Raw genomic sequence first — 13,876 nt, forward strand, 5'->3', positions numbered from 1 at the left:
TTTGCAAATTTCTCTTTGTGATATTTTTCTAACCTACAAATGAAAAGGTTCCATGCATTGTGTTAGGGAAAAGCTTTGCTTTAACACACAACAGAGCCTAATAAGGAAACATGTAATTATTCTTTTTCTCCTACTTTAAAAACCTTTGACTCGTAAAAATTGTAGATAAAGATATTCATCTTTGTTACTTTGCTTTCAGATGATTAAGGAAAAGATGTAATAAAAAAATAATAATATTTTATGTAAAATTTACTAGACATGTTACGTCATAATAGAACCTTTGTGAAAATCTACTTAAAAAGATCTGAATGGATTCTATTAGTAAATATTTGTCGGCAATACTCCCATCAAATTACGTAACGCCGGCGCCATTTGCAAAATCATTTTCTAAAATTAATTACCTTTACAAAGCAATTTGATAACGTAGCACTCTCTTATAAATCAGCCATTTTAATTGGAAATAACAATAAAACATTAAAATGTCATGAAAACAGAAAAAAAGTTTTTTATTAAGACCGTCATTTGTTTTTCTTTTGTCTTAAAAATTAATTTTATAAGCGTATCTTGATATATTTTCTGAGTACGGCGTGTTTACTTTATTCCAACTGAATTTTTATATCATAAAGACGGTAAGGAGATTTTCTTGATTGTAAGTGGAACGTGTTGGGCATAGCAATGTGGTGCTAACCAGTTTATTTTTATTGGTTTACATAATTCATTTGATTAGTTACAATTCTAACCTAAATATTAGATTCGTCTATGTGTGTTTAAATTTCTGACTAAACTCAGTAAAGTATTTTATAGATAAGAGTCTGTGTAAGAAGTATATTTTCGCTCCTGTTTTATAAAGGTAATTGACGGATCTAAAACCCTTTAACCTATTATGACTATGAAAAGTGGCCAGTATCTTAGCCAAATAAAAAAAGAACTAAATGTGTAGTTAAAAATGTATTGTTTTTTTTTTTAAATATGCCAACGTAATAAGGAACACGAGGCAAAGTAATAGAGTTTGTGAGTCCGGCTTGTGACAGAGCGTGTTGTACAACTCGATGAATAAATTTGAGAACGTGCAACAATAACATAGTTCCGCAGACACAAACTTTTCTAATAGCCCATTACGTACAACATATTGAACTTGTTCTTTGCGAATTGTTACTTCATAGCAAATGTAAGAAAGTATGGTTATGTTACATACTTAAAAAAACTATTAAGTCTTTTTTATATATAAAAGAGAAGGGGCAAACGAGCGGCGGGAACACAGAGGTGATCAACGACACCCATGGACATCTGCAACACCAGAGGAACTGTAGATGCGTTGCTGGTCTTTAAGGATATGGTATGCTCGCTTCATGAAGATTCCTAAGTCGTATTGGTTTTGGAAATACCGCCCAGGACAGACTGTTCCACAACGCGGCTGTGCGAGGCAAGAAATTACGCGAGAATCGCACCGTTGTGGAATGCCAGTCATCCAGTTTAATCCGGTTTGAGCAATGGTTGATTTATAAATAGCGAGTTTTGTGTCACAAGTCTAGAAAGTAATCAAAAAACTATCTGAAACCCTATAAAAGTAATGGTAGTTTTTTAATATATCATAAGGTGGCAAACGAGCGAGCGGCCACCTGAAATCGCTGAAATAGCGAAGTGACCGTTGCCCATAGACATACGCAATTGCATATGCGTTGCCTACCTTTAATCGATGGAGGAGAGGATGCACAGAAAGAAAATATTTTCCCCTTTCTTGCATCCTCTCATCCAGAAAGTCCTCTTGCACTTACCATCCTTTCCTTATAAGAAAAAGGGTGGGAAAGGAAAGAGGACTAAATTATTTAAGTGTACAAGACTTCGATACGTAGAAAATCACGAATTGTTTATTCAAAGTTCATAAAATGATTTACATGCCGCATTATCTTTATGATAATGAAATAAATTTGAACAATGGAACACCGTGATAAATTGTTCCAATATTATTGTTCGAAATGAACTCGAATTTTTGGTTGTCACGGACCAATTGTTATTTCTGAATGACATCGTTCGATGATAATTACTTTATACTTTATTGTTCCCGCAATATTTTCCAACGATACGATCTGATGTACAATATAAGATAGGATGGAAATAAATTATATACGTATAATATTGTACACATTTGTACAATGTAAATTATTGTACAGGAATATTACTCATGCGTTACACGTTGTATTGGGTTGTGGAATAGGATTTGCGTTAGGTGAAAGTAAATTTAGATAAATATGAAAGCTGATAGAGTAGAGGCTGTGTCAACTCTCTTTGGGTAAAACCCTAAATCCTTTAATATGTGTAAACATTATAATATCTATACATATATATTTACACATTTACATAATCTGTCTGTAGTTAATCTAAAATAAAAATCTATTCTAAGAAGTGTTAAAAAAATAGTTTATTGTTGCTTTTAAAAGTTTGCTTGTTATATTTGTGTAGGAGTATTTATTAAATACATTTGTTATTGACAAAATGAACTGTCCCTAATATATCAATCATTTTGATTTGAATAATATATTTGTGACATGAAAATTAATAGTTTCATTAAACGTTTAATAATCCGCATCATTAGTTATAGTGTCACTATTGCTAATAGTTACCGTGACAATATACTTCGCCATGTTCCTTTGTTATATAATTTGTCGTTACTTTTATGTACAAAATAAACAAATGAATAAACATCTTTATATAAAGATATAGTCATGTGAATCCTAGTAGAATTACCGTGAATTTCTGATAACAAAATCTCCGTTTAGAACATAGAGTTATCTTCATTTTGTCCAAGATATTGACAGTGACGACGATATGTTTGATACGTTATAACAGCCATCCATCCATTCATCCAGAGATTTTTGTTTATAATATTAGTAAGATAAATCATTGAGCCTGAATTACCGAGCTCCAATTATATATTTCACAATTTATATACCATTTTAAAGAACTGCATGAATACTTTATTTTATTTTATCTACAACTACTACGTAAACATATGTCGGTCGCAACATCTTCAGAGTTCCCGCGTGGAACTAAAAATGACGTCATATTTTCCTGTACACTAAATTATCATTTAAATTGCAACGATTCACTGGAACGTGCTCAACATTATACACTTTTATTTATATGCTAAATATTAACATCACTTTTATGAATTTGTTAATGCAAAATAGTAAATTCAAGCGATCTGGGTCATCGTTCATCGTACGCATAAATTGGAATAAGTTGCCGGTGTCAGTGTTTCGTCCAGTTATAACGTGGCTGCCTTCAAGAGTAGGATGGATACGTATTAACTAAGGTAGTGTGTATCCTACGATTAGATAACCACTTACTATCAGGTGGGTTTGTGGTCAAGCACTTTTTTATGAAATATAAAAAAAAAGTCAATGTTGTTTGGTTACCATTAAAACTAGAAATCAAATAGCACAAACGCGTCATGATGGAACAAATACCAGAATATATGTAAACTACATATAAATAATTTTTGCGTTGCGTCGCGTCGCAATTTTCGCGAACCTATGAAAAGGTTTCACGGAAAGCCTAAAAATAGAATACAGTCTGGAAGAACACACAGGCTACTTATAAAGTTTTTTTGTAGTTTCGCGCGTATCACTGTCAACAGCTAGTATATAGAATTAGACGAGACTGAATGTTTTTAAACAGTTTTGTGGTTTGAAAACTCACGCTAACATGGGAAATGCAAGTAAGCAAGTTATTCGAATAGTGTCAAGTAAGAAATAAAAAGAGCGTTATATGAGCTGGCTCGCGTCCAACAGCTTTGGGGTAATGAAAGCAAGGTATTGTAACAAATAGAACATTCGTCTTGGGAGATATTACGTGGAAACACGAACACCACTGGAAAACAATTTTCATACTATTTTTTTATGATCTAAAAAAAATACTCGGCATTATCTCTTTTAGCTTATAATGACTAAGATTTAAGTGATTGATTTTTTTTATCATCTTAGACTTTTTGAAATAAAAAAAAAACTGTTCTATTAACAATCGTACTGATCATTCCGTAAAGAAAAAGGACGATGTTAGTCTTACAAATAAACATATAAGATTCAATCAGACAGCTGATTGTTATTAATATATTTAGATTGAACAGCGAATATATTAAGTTGGTATCACACGCAGACGGGGCCACGGACGAGAGTGAAAGCGTGCCCATGGTCCCGTCCCGATGCGTTGGAGGAACAGAGAGGTTTAGTGGGTATGCCTCCGCTATGGAGGAGAATCCCACATAACTACCGCGTCCTCCTGGGCGCGGAGTATGCATAAAGCATTCCTCTCTGAAAAAAAAGGTTGGTATCACATGAATAACCTCATTAAGTTATATTAAGTAACGAAAACACATCTCAATCGATAAGATACAAATAACGGTGCCGGGGAAGCAATAAAAATGATTAATAGCTTGGAGACTGTCCAATGAGAGTTAGGCACAAAACAAACAATTGTTTGATGCGAACATATTTTTCATTAATTCATAAGGTTTCATTTTCCAATTTTTACATACATACAGTATTTTTTTGTATTTGACTTACATCATAATCACTTGTAAAGGTACAGTCAGCATCGTTCACGGTATACCTGTTACAAAAAAAAAGTTTCAGAGGTGGAATATTGCTAGAAAACCCCACTGTGTTCATGTAACTACTGGATAGGGATTGAACGGTGAAAAAAGAAATAAAAAGTGCATAATTAAGTGAATGGTCTAAATCTCAACGTAAGAACGGGAAGGGATCCTTCGTAGACTGGAATTACTTAATACGATGACGTTTCTATTTTAGTTGGATAGCGTTGAATTAATCGTTGCTTAGAAATAGTATGAAATATTTTTACTGACTTACGACATTATGCCATGTAAAAAAAATGCCAGTGCCAAATATTTTCATAATTTTTTTTCTTCCTTAATTATTTTTCTTACCTGCCTGTGTCACTTTGCTATTCATAAAATCTTTTTTCTTATTTTCCTAAAAAACATGTACGTCTAGACGTCAGACAATGGTAAGAATGAGGAATTAAATTATGCAATTGAAGCGCATATTCCCCGAAGTGCAGTCCACAGAATACGGAGAGATCGTCTTGTTTGAAGAGGCTGACTGAGGGAGTCATTATAAATTAATGTCCCATTAATTTTTCCGTTTTTCCTAAAATATTTCCAAAAGAATACTGAGTAAGAAATACAAATGGCTGAACTCAGACAGGTGTATCTAAATTAATTTTGAATTTGAGTAGCGATATAATGTAACCTCAAAATATTAAGACTATATAGTTATTTGAATAGCCAATTATAAAACTAACAGTTTTGATTAACAGTGAAATGTCATAATGTAAGAAAAAAAAAATTTTGAACGATATATTTTTTTTTTAGTTTTTTTACACAAACTCCCTCATGCGTTTTTCAAATAACATCAATCTGTCTCACGGTTTGTTAACGCAAATAGGACAAATGTAGAAACATATATTTTATAAACAATGAAAAAATATGACAAGACTTTGTAATTTTTTTACAATATACGCTTACTTTTCATTGTTGCTAACTGCCATTTATTATGTCCCTAATAAGCTTCGATAAAAGGAAATTTTAATAATATTCTTCATTGTTACTTTCCCTTTTATAATTTAATTTCCTTATTTGCTTCCTCTGATTTCTTATTAAAGAACCTTTCTAAAACATAATTAACAATGTTTTTTTCAACTAAAGATAGAACACAAATTGGGACTGAGAACTGTAAACATTTTACGGTGTTTTAATTAATCTAAATATCTTTCCGATAAAAGGAACAAAGGAAAGTAACGCGGAGTGAAGAAAAGGTATTTTTAGTATTGAATATATTAAGGTCAAAGTTTAATGAATACTACTTCAAAAAATCTATATCCGTAAATTAAGCCAAGATATGTACATAGTTTTTTTGAAATTAGTTATTTAAAAAAAAAACATTTTTCCTGTTTACAAAGTTACTTTCAAAAGTTTATAAAGTCAGATTAAATATGGCGTTTACATTTAAAAAATACTCTTCTTCTTCAAGAAGAAAAAAAACCTGGGCACTGACCCTTAAAGAGGAGGAAATGCTTCTAGTGGCGGAAAGAAAAATCATGCGTAAGATCCAAATAGAAGACGGCAGCTGGAGAACCCGCTACAATGCGGAAATTGAGACGCTGGTGGGTGAGCAAGAGCTCACAAATTCCGATGGCTGGGTCACCTCTTGAGGATGAGGGAAGATCAAAAGGCCAAAGCAGCATATCTCGGGACACCGACTGGCCGCTGACCCATCGGTTGGCCCAGGTATCGCTGGCGAGACGTAGTGCTGGATCTGCGGGAGCTACAAGCGATGGACTGGAAGAAAAAGGCGCGAGACATGCGACTTCGGCGATCTCTTGTGTCGGAGGCCAAGACGCACTTTGGGTCGAAGCGCCACCGGAGTAAGTATTCTTCAGGAATGTTCTTACTTATACGATAAACACTATAGCGATATATGGAAAGATAATCATAATACGATCATGACTTTTTATGTCTTTGTTTTGTTTGCACCAATGATGGTGATTAGATCCATCTGTTATTCCTTCGTTTTTATGTTAACATGGTTGTTTGTTTATAGTTATCTTTTCAAGTAGATACAGCTAAGCACTAATTAAGAAGAAACAATTTATCAATAATAATTTGCTTATTATTAAATATTTTATAACAATAAAAAGATTATATAAGTCATATACTTACTAAAGGAATTCGTTCATTAACCTAATTTAGTGACCACACCTTTTTTTCGCTGGCAACATTTAAATCATAATTATTAAATGTTCGCGTGACATGACATAGACGTTGTTAAAAATATTAAAAATAAATATTCAGTTTATGAAAATTGCAAACATTATAGAATATATTCGATTGCAGAAAAACAGGCTTAGCAATTGCAGTTTATGTGGTGTTGCGTCCATCATCATTGTCTTCTCATTATCAAGGGTTCCACTGCTTTTTGCTTATTTATCCTATTTAAAAAAAGGAAAAGTCCCCATTACACCAAAACCAACGAGTACCTTACTAAAGAATTAAGTTTAAGAGTTTGATACTTTAAGTTCGTAAGTTTTTGTAAACTTTGAAAGTTTATATTTCATCGATTATCGGTGTCAAGGTGTTCTAATAATATTCTGAGCTCTTAGTCGGTAATATTATATCATCCATTAAACTTGAAAGTCTCAAGAGAAATCCTGAAGTGTACAGAGAGAAATTTTATATTTTTCTTCACGGGGAAGGTAACGATAAAAAACTTTTACTTAAAAATGTTTTTATGTTTTTTTTTGTAAATGAACAAAAACACATTGGTATATATTTATACTCCAAAACCTTATCTTAGTCATAGACTATTTCAATTTCATTTCAATAGTGCAGTTCAAAACTGTTTTTGTATCAGCCGTTAAACTTGCAGTTTGTTTTTTTTCTAAGGATTACAAAACCTTGTATCACTAATAAAATTATTTTAACAGTGGTAGAGCTCGCTTTAACATGTTCGCACGAATCGGCCCGGCTCGACCGGTGAAATACCACGACCATACAGAAGACAGGCGTGAAGTGAAAGCAATTCCACGTTTCGTCTGATGAGTGTGTGTCCCGGAGGCAAAAATTAGTCCTCTTTCCCTTCCCACCCTTTTTCAAAAGGGTGGGAAGGGAACCCTTTTTTTATAAAGAAAGGATGGGAAGTGGAAGTGGACTTTCCGGATGAGAGGATGCATGGAAAGGGAAAATATTTTCTTTCTGTGCATCCTCTCCTCCGTCGATTAAAGGTAGGCAACGCATATGCAATTGCGTATGTCTATGGGCAACGGTCACTTCGCTATTTCAGCGATTTCAGGTGGTCGCTCGCTCGTTTGCCACCTTATGATATAAAAAAAAACATAAATAAATTGTATCATTTTGTACTTTTTTCGATAGTTTAAATAAAAAAAAATATTAAAAAAACTCACTAAAGATTTCAGTTACAGTAAAAAAAAATGTTTCCGTACTTTTGACATTTATTAGTTACAAAGATCTGTTACGATTAATGTTTTAAGAAAACGAAATGCTATTAATTAATTCCTTTTTTGAAATAAAAGCGAAAGCTTGTACGAACAAACATTTTCTTCCAGTACGTAAACAAAATCATTATATTGGATACACATGTGTCAACGACCTTTTCACATATACTGTGATATCATAATTTGGATAATCAGAGATGAAATAATTCAGATAAAAATAATTGTATATAAAACTTATTTTCTTTTGCAACGTATTTTCCTCCGTAGTTGAAGTTAATTTTATATTTACTATACTTAGTTATAAATTAAACTTTTAGATAATTACGTAATTAATTGACATTGGATAGCTTGACCAGAAAAATAACACGTAATATCCGACGATCTTACCGTGAACGAAGACATCGTGATGCAACTTGCACATATCTGAAAAAAATCAAGATATGTGAGTAGTCAACCAACTCGTCCTGGGCCAGCGTATTGGCTCCGAGCCTCTTAGTGGGTAAAGTGAGCTGATGATGGTTACAGTAGGTGATGTAAAAAAAGGATTGCTTTCTTTTTTCTAGGTCAGTCTATAAACCAAAATCTAATACGAGTTATAAAAGTAAAAGGAGTGTTGGTCGCAGAAAAAAGTCCTGGTTGCGCAACATCTGAGAGTAGACAGGGGTTGCGAGAGCCCTCCCTCGAGGTGTGCTGCGCGCATGAAGAGGAGCGCCGCACCCTGGTGGCGACGATCGGAGCGACCTCTCGCTTCCTGGCGTCATACGCGCCATGCTGGGAAGCGAGAGGTCATGGACAGCGGTTGCCTCCTTCTGCGAGTCAGTTATCTCGCAGAGAGAGGCAAAAGAGCGGGAGCGCGAGGGAGATCCCCTGGCGCCCCCGCTCAGACGTAGAAGAGTGGGGGCGCCAGAAAAAAAAGGGGTTGCGAGTGCCGCCCAACTTTTTCGCTTCGCAAGAGACAAAGGAAAATATGGAGAACTGATCGCCAATCTTCGTTAGTCGGAAAGTCACCTCAAGAAGAAGAAGAAGAAGAATACGAGTTTAGTACTAAACATGAAATGACAATAAATTCATTTTAAATTCTACTAATATTTTATAAAATAAATGCAAGATACATAGCACTGGTGCAGAGAATATTCTCAAAGGTATAGATGATACCATGTTGCTTACATCTGCCGGCTTTACCGAGAAATTAACACGAACACACGGAATATCAAAGTAGTGGTTGAACATATGCTGCGTTGTAACTATCGTGACGCGGACGACCGCGTGAACAACTGGCTTGGAGTACTAGACAGTTCTTGAACATAGCAATATTACTGTAATTTTCTAAAATAAAATAATTTTTATAAAATAAACCTTGCCTAAATTACTCCATATCCGTTTCGTTTTATTGACATATCAGATACGAACGGAACGAAACGGAACGGAACGGAATTACGGACAGAACTTTTACACTTCTTAGGTAACAGGAAGTAAATGTTAACAGCCTTATTTATAGTGTTAAATAATAACTAAATAAATACACTCGGTACAATAGGCAAATTAGCGAGATATCGATTGTCATCCTTTCATATCATTCTTGTAGTCAAACCCAGCTTTAAGGTAAAGTACAAGCTAAAGGTTAGAGCTTCAAAGATAAAATGCACATTTTGTTACTTGATTAACTTACAAGAGCAAGTAAGAAAGCTGTCAACTGTCTAAATTAAGTTAGCATGAGCGAGGTTGGATTTTTTTTTGCAATTCTCTTTATACTCAACGCTTATTTTTATAACATTGTTAATTGCTTAGTTTAAACATAAAGATGACTTTTATTCAATATTGTTAAAGAAATGACATTAGGTGAGATGGTATCGGAAATTGAATTTACATTTTTGTCTTTATTTGTCAATTTTTTTTAGAATACTCACCGTTGGTTTCTAGGACTAAAATTCGTGTTTAAAACATATTAGTACCTCCATTTTGTTTAAGTTTGCAGGATGACGATCTGTTTTATACAGAGATTTTAATCTCAAAAACCCACGGAAATTACTGCTTAATTTAAATATTTACAATAATTATAAACAAGTAATGGTATTTTGTGACGATATCTATTAAAAATGATTTCTCTCACATGTGTAATAACTTTAAAAAATCGTATCGTGTCGTAGTCGTTCCGTGGGCGTCTAAAGACGAGAGGCGTCACATTATACAGGGTGCGCCCATCGCGTAATACCTTTCCATCTTGATTTATACTGAACGCGGGCACGCACGCGTGTTAAACGATTTCAATTTAATTATTCTTTTTGTACGTAAAATATTTATTTAATAATTCATACTAAAGCGTGTGGCAATTTTTTTTAATAAAATAACAACACGTCTATCCAGAGAGAAGATATTTAATAATTTCCATACCGCGCATTACTAGAACACCTTTGTCATTTTGTTTTAAGAAATTCTTTTTCATTTTAATGATGAGATATAATTACTGCTTATTAAAATGAACGAACAGTGAACGAATAAGTGAGTGATCTAGCGAGTGAATGAGTGATCCTAAATTGTATGAATTTTCTAAACCATTTCAAAACATTCTAAAATCAAAGTTGCTGGTGACTGAGAATCAAAAGAAAGCTACAAGTGGAATAAAAAGAAATGTGTTACAAACAATGACTCAATATAAATGTGAAGTTGTCTATATATGTTAATAAAATTGAAGTGTCTGTATGTAATATTGAAAAAAATATATTTTGTACACATGATGTATTTTGCGTTTCTCATAACGAAAAACCAATTTTGAAAATGTTAACTTGTTTGTCTGTATGCCTGTCGCTAATGCTTCGTATGTTTCCGGTAATCTCCGATCTTAAATTGACTTTGAAGGGAAACACGGACATATTGTAGGTTACTATTTTTAATTCTGCGCAGACGAAGTGACGCGCGACCGCTTGTGAAGAAAATAATATTATGAACGGAGCGCAACGTTTCAGAGAAATAAAATATCTCGTTAGGGAATGTCTTTACAAATAAAATAATTGCTTTGAATATTTCATGTTACGTTGTTGACAGTGAACGAAATAACACGGTAACTTTGAAAAGACTAACAACGTAACAGTTGCTTTTTTTAACAATTAGCTTTGCGCTTGACATTATTTAAATAAAATTAATACAATGTAATAAAACTAGCTGTCGCCCACAACTCCAACCGCGCAATATTAAAAAAAAGCACAATTATTAGCCTATGTGTTTTTCCAGATTATATTCTATATGTATACCGAATTTCATTGGATTCGTTCAGTCATTTTGGAGAGAAAATTTGGTAAGATACTAGATTTAAGGAGGCCGTGGTACAAAAGTACGACCGGAGGCCTTTAGTCCTCTTTCCCTTCCCACCCTTTTTCTTATAAGGAATGGATGGGAAGTAGAAGTGGACTTTCCGGATGAGAGGATACATGTAAAGGGAAAATATATTCTTTCTGTGCATCCTCTCCTCCGTCGATTAAAGGTAAGCAACGCATATGCAATTGCGTATGTCTATGGGCAACGGTCACTTCCCTATTTCAGCGATTTTAGGTGGCCGCTCGCTCGTTTGCCACCTTATGATATAAAAAAATACGAACAAACATATTTTGATGCCATATGGATTTGTTTCAATTAAAATAAGATAAATATTTCCACTTATTCTTGTATTCTCATTGCTTGATATTTCTTCCAAAATAACCATTTTTTTTCTCTCAAAAATCGCATTATTTTAACAATTAATAGAGATTAGATTAATTAATATAATGTTATTCATGAAATTGAAACAGTTCATAGAAAATTCACAAATTCAATAGATTAGCAAGTGGTGTGGATCAGGAAACGCTTATAGAGTTGAAATATTAATTTCATTTGAATTCAACATTGAGTAGCAGATATAAAATAAGGACGTACAATCAAATATTTTCTCTATTTGTTTTTACGATGATAAACTAAATTTTTCCCATAGCATGTCTTAATAAATTATTTCTTTGTTGTGGCTGGAATAGAACCATGTCCGGCCCACTCTCGAAATATGCGCTTACTAATGCGATTTATCTGAAATTTGCTATAAATCATATGGGGACGATTAGGAAGGGGACATATCTTGTCTATGCGTTACCGCTTTTGTCCTATAGGTAGGCAAAGGTAACTTCGCTATTTTATAGAATTCAATTGGCCGCTTGCTCATTTGCCACCTTTTGCTTTTTAAAAAAAATATAGTCCAACGAGCGAATTAAAATAAAACAGCGACAAAACCACCGACAAAAGCGAAGTTTTTGAATAAAATAAGTCTCTTAGGTATAAGGTGTGCTTACACTGGAACCACTATGCAAACCTCTTTTCATAAATAACAAAATTCTGAGCATATTTTGCGGCGACGTGCTCTTGAATATATCGTTCTGCGGAAATTTTTCCGTTCCTTTTACCAGCGAGCTTAGCTAATCCGAGTAAAAAGTTTATTTTTAATCTGGAAACATGGCAAACGGATTAAAAAATTATTTTAAGTTAATGGTTAAAATTTTAGGTGAAAATTGAAAATTGCGGAGTCATTTTGCTAAGTAATTCTTAGGAATGAAATACAAAAATGTCTGATTAATCGTTAAATTCTAATTAAGTGATATGTATATCGTACTATCATACTTTATAGTAATATTATAAATTCGAATGTTTAGTTGGATGGATGGATGGATGTTTGTTTGAACGTATCTACGGAACGTCTCAACGGATCTTGATAAAAGTTGGCACAGATGTAGAACATAGTCTGAAAGAAAAATACGTTTTTTTTATTTGACCGCGGACGGATCCGCGGGTGACAGCTAATGTTTAATATATTTGTTGTCAGCTATAGTTTGATTCAATACGTATAAATTTTCCTCGTCATATAATTTTAACTCTCCCATAAATTATCAGCGGGAAAATTTGCAAGTGAAATGTTAATATTTACATTTCACATAAATTGTTCCGAATTTTGTGACTAAAGCGACACAATACGATATTACATTCAAAGGGATTTTAAAAAGAAATAATATTATTGTTTATTTTATATATACAAAAGAGTCAATTGACTGACTGATATATTGCTATGTTGACAAATCTATTGGACTTTTTAAGACTTTGAGTGTAGACTAAAGAGAGATGCTTTTTTTTATAACCGCAGTTGCGTTGCCGGCCTTTGAGATAGTGATAAGCTCGCTTCTTGAAGGACCCTAAGTCGTAGCGGTTTGGAAATACCGCCAAGGACAGACCATTCCACAACGCTGTGCTTTGTTTAAGCATTACGGTATTTGCTATAAACGTGGGTTTACACTGTAAACTAACATAAAATCACTAAAGGCCAATCAGTTCCTATAGAAGTGTTTCGATAGTGAGTTAATTTCATTCGTGTTATAAATAGTAGGATATGGCTTGGTCCGCTAAACAACTACGCTATTGTTTCTTATTTTCGTAATGTTATTAAACTGACATATAAACACGGCTGAACACTCACGTATATACGTCCGGTGGCGGCACCGACTAGTTTCGAGCCCATCGGCCCGTCGCTCACCCGTCGCGTCAGAGTGAACGACGGGCCGCGTCCGCTAGATAATACCAGTAGCATCCTGATGAAGGGCCCCCGTTGGGCTCTAATCTAGTCGGTGCCGCCACCGGACTATACGTGAGTGTTTGACCGTGTTTTATATATCAGTTTAGTGTAATGTTATTTGTTAGTAAATTTTTAATAAAATATTTTTTTATATAATTGAGTTGCGTGACATTTTTCTATTAACTATAAACACTCTAGTGGGTTATAAAGGTAAATATATACAAGTATGAAATAATATTTGGTGAACATAAAAGACTGGAATGCCGG

This window comes from Papilio xuthus, unplaced genomic scaffold (genome assembly GCF_000836235.2).
Source record: "Papilio xuthus unplaced genomic scaffold, Pxut_1.1 DF826923.1, whole genome shotgun sequence".
NCBI lineage: Eukaryota > Metazoa > Arthropoda > Insecta > Lepidoptera > Papilionidae > Papilio > Papilio xuthus.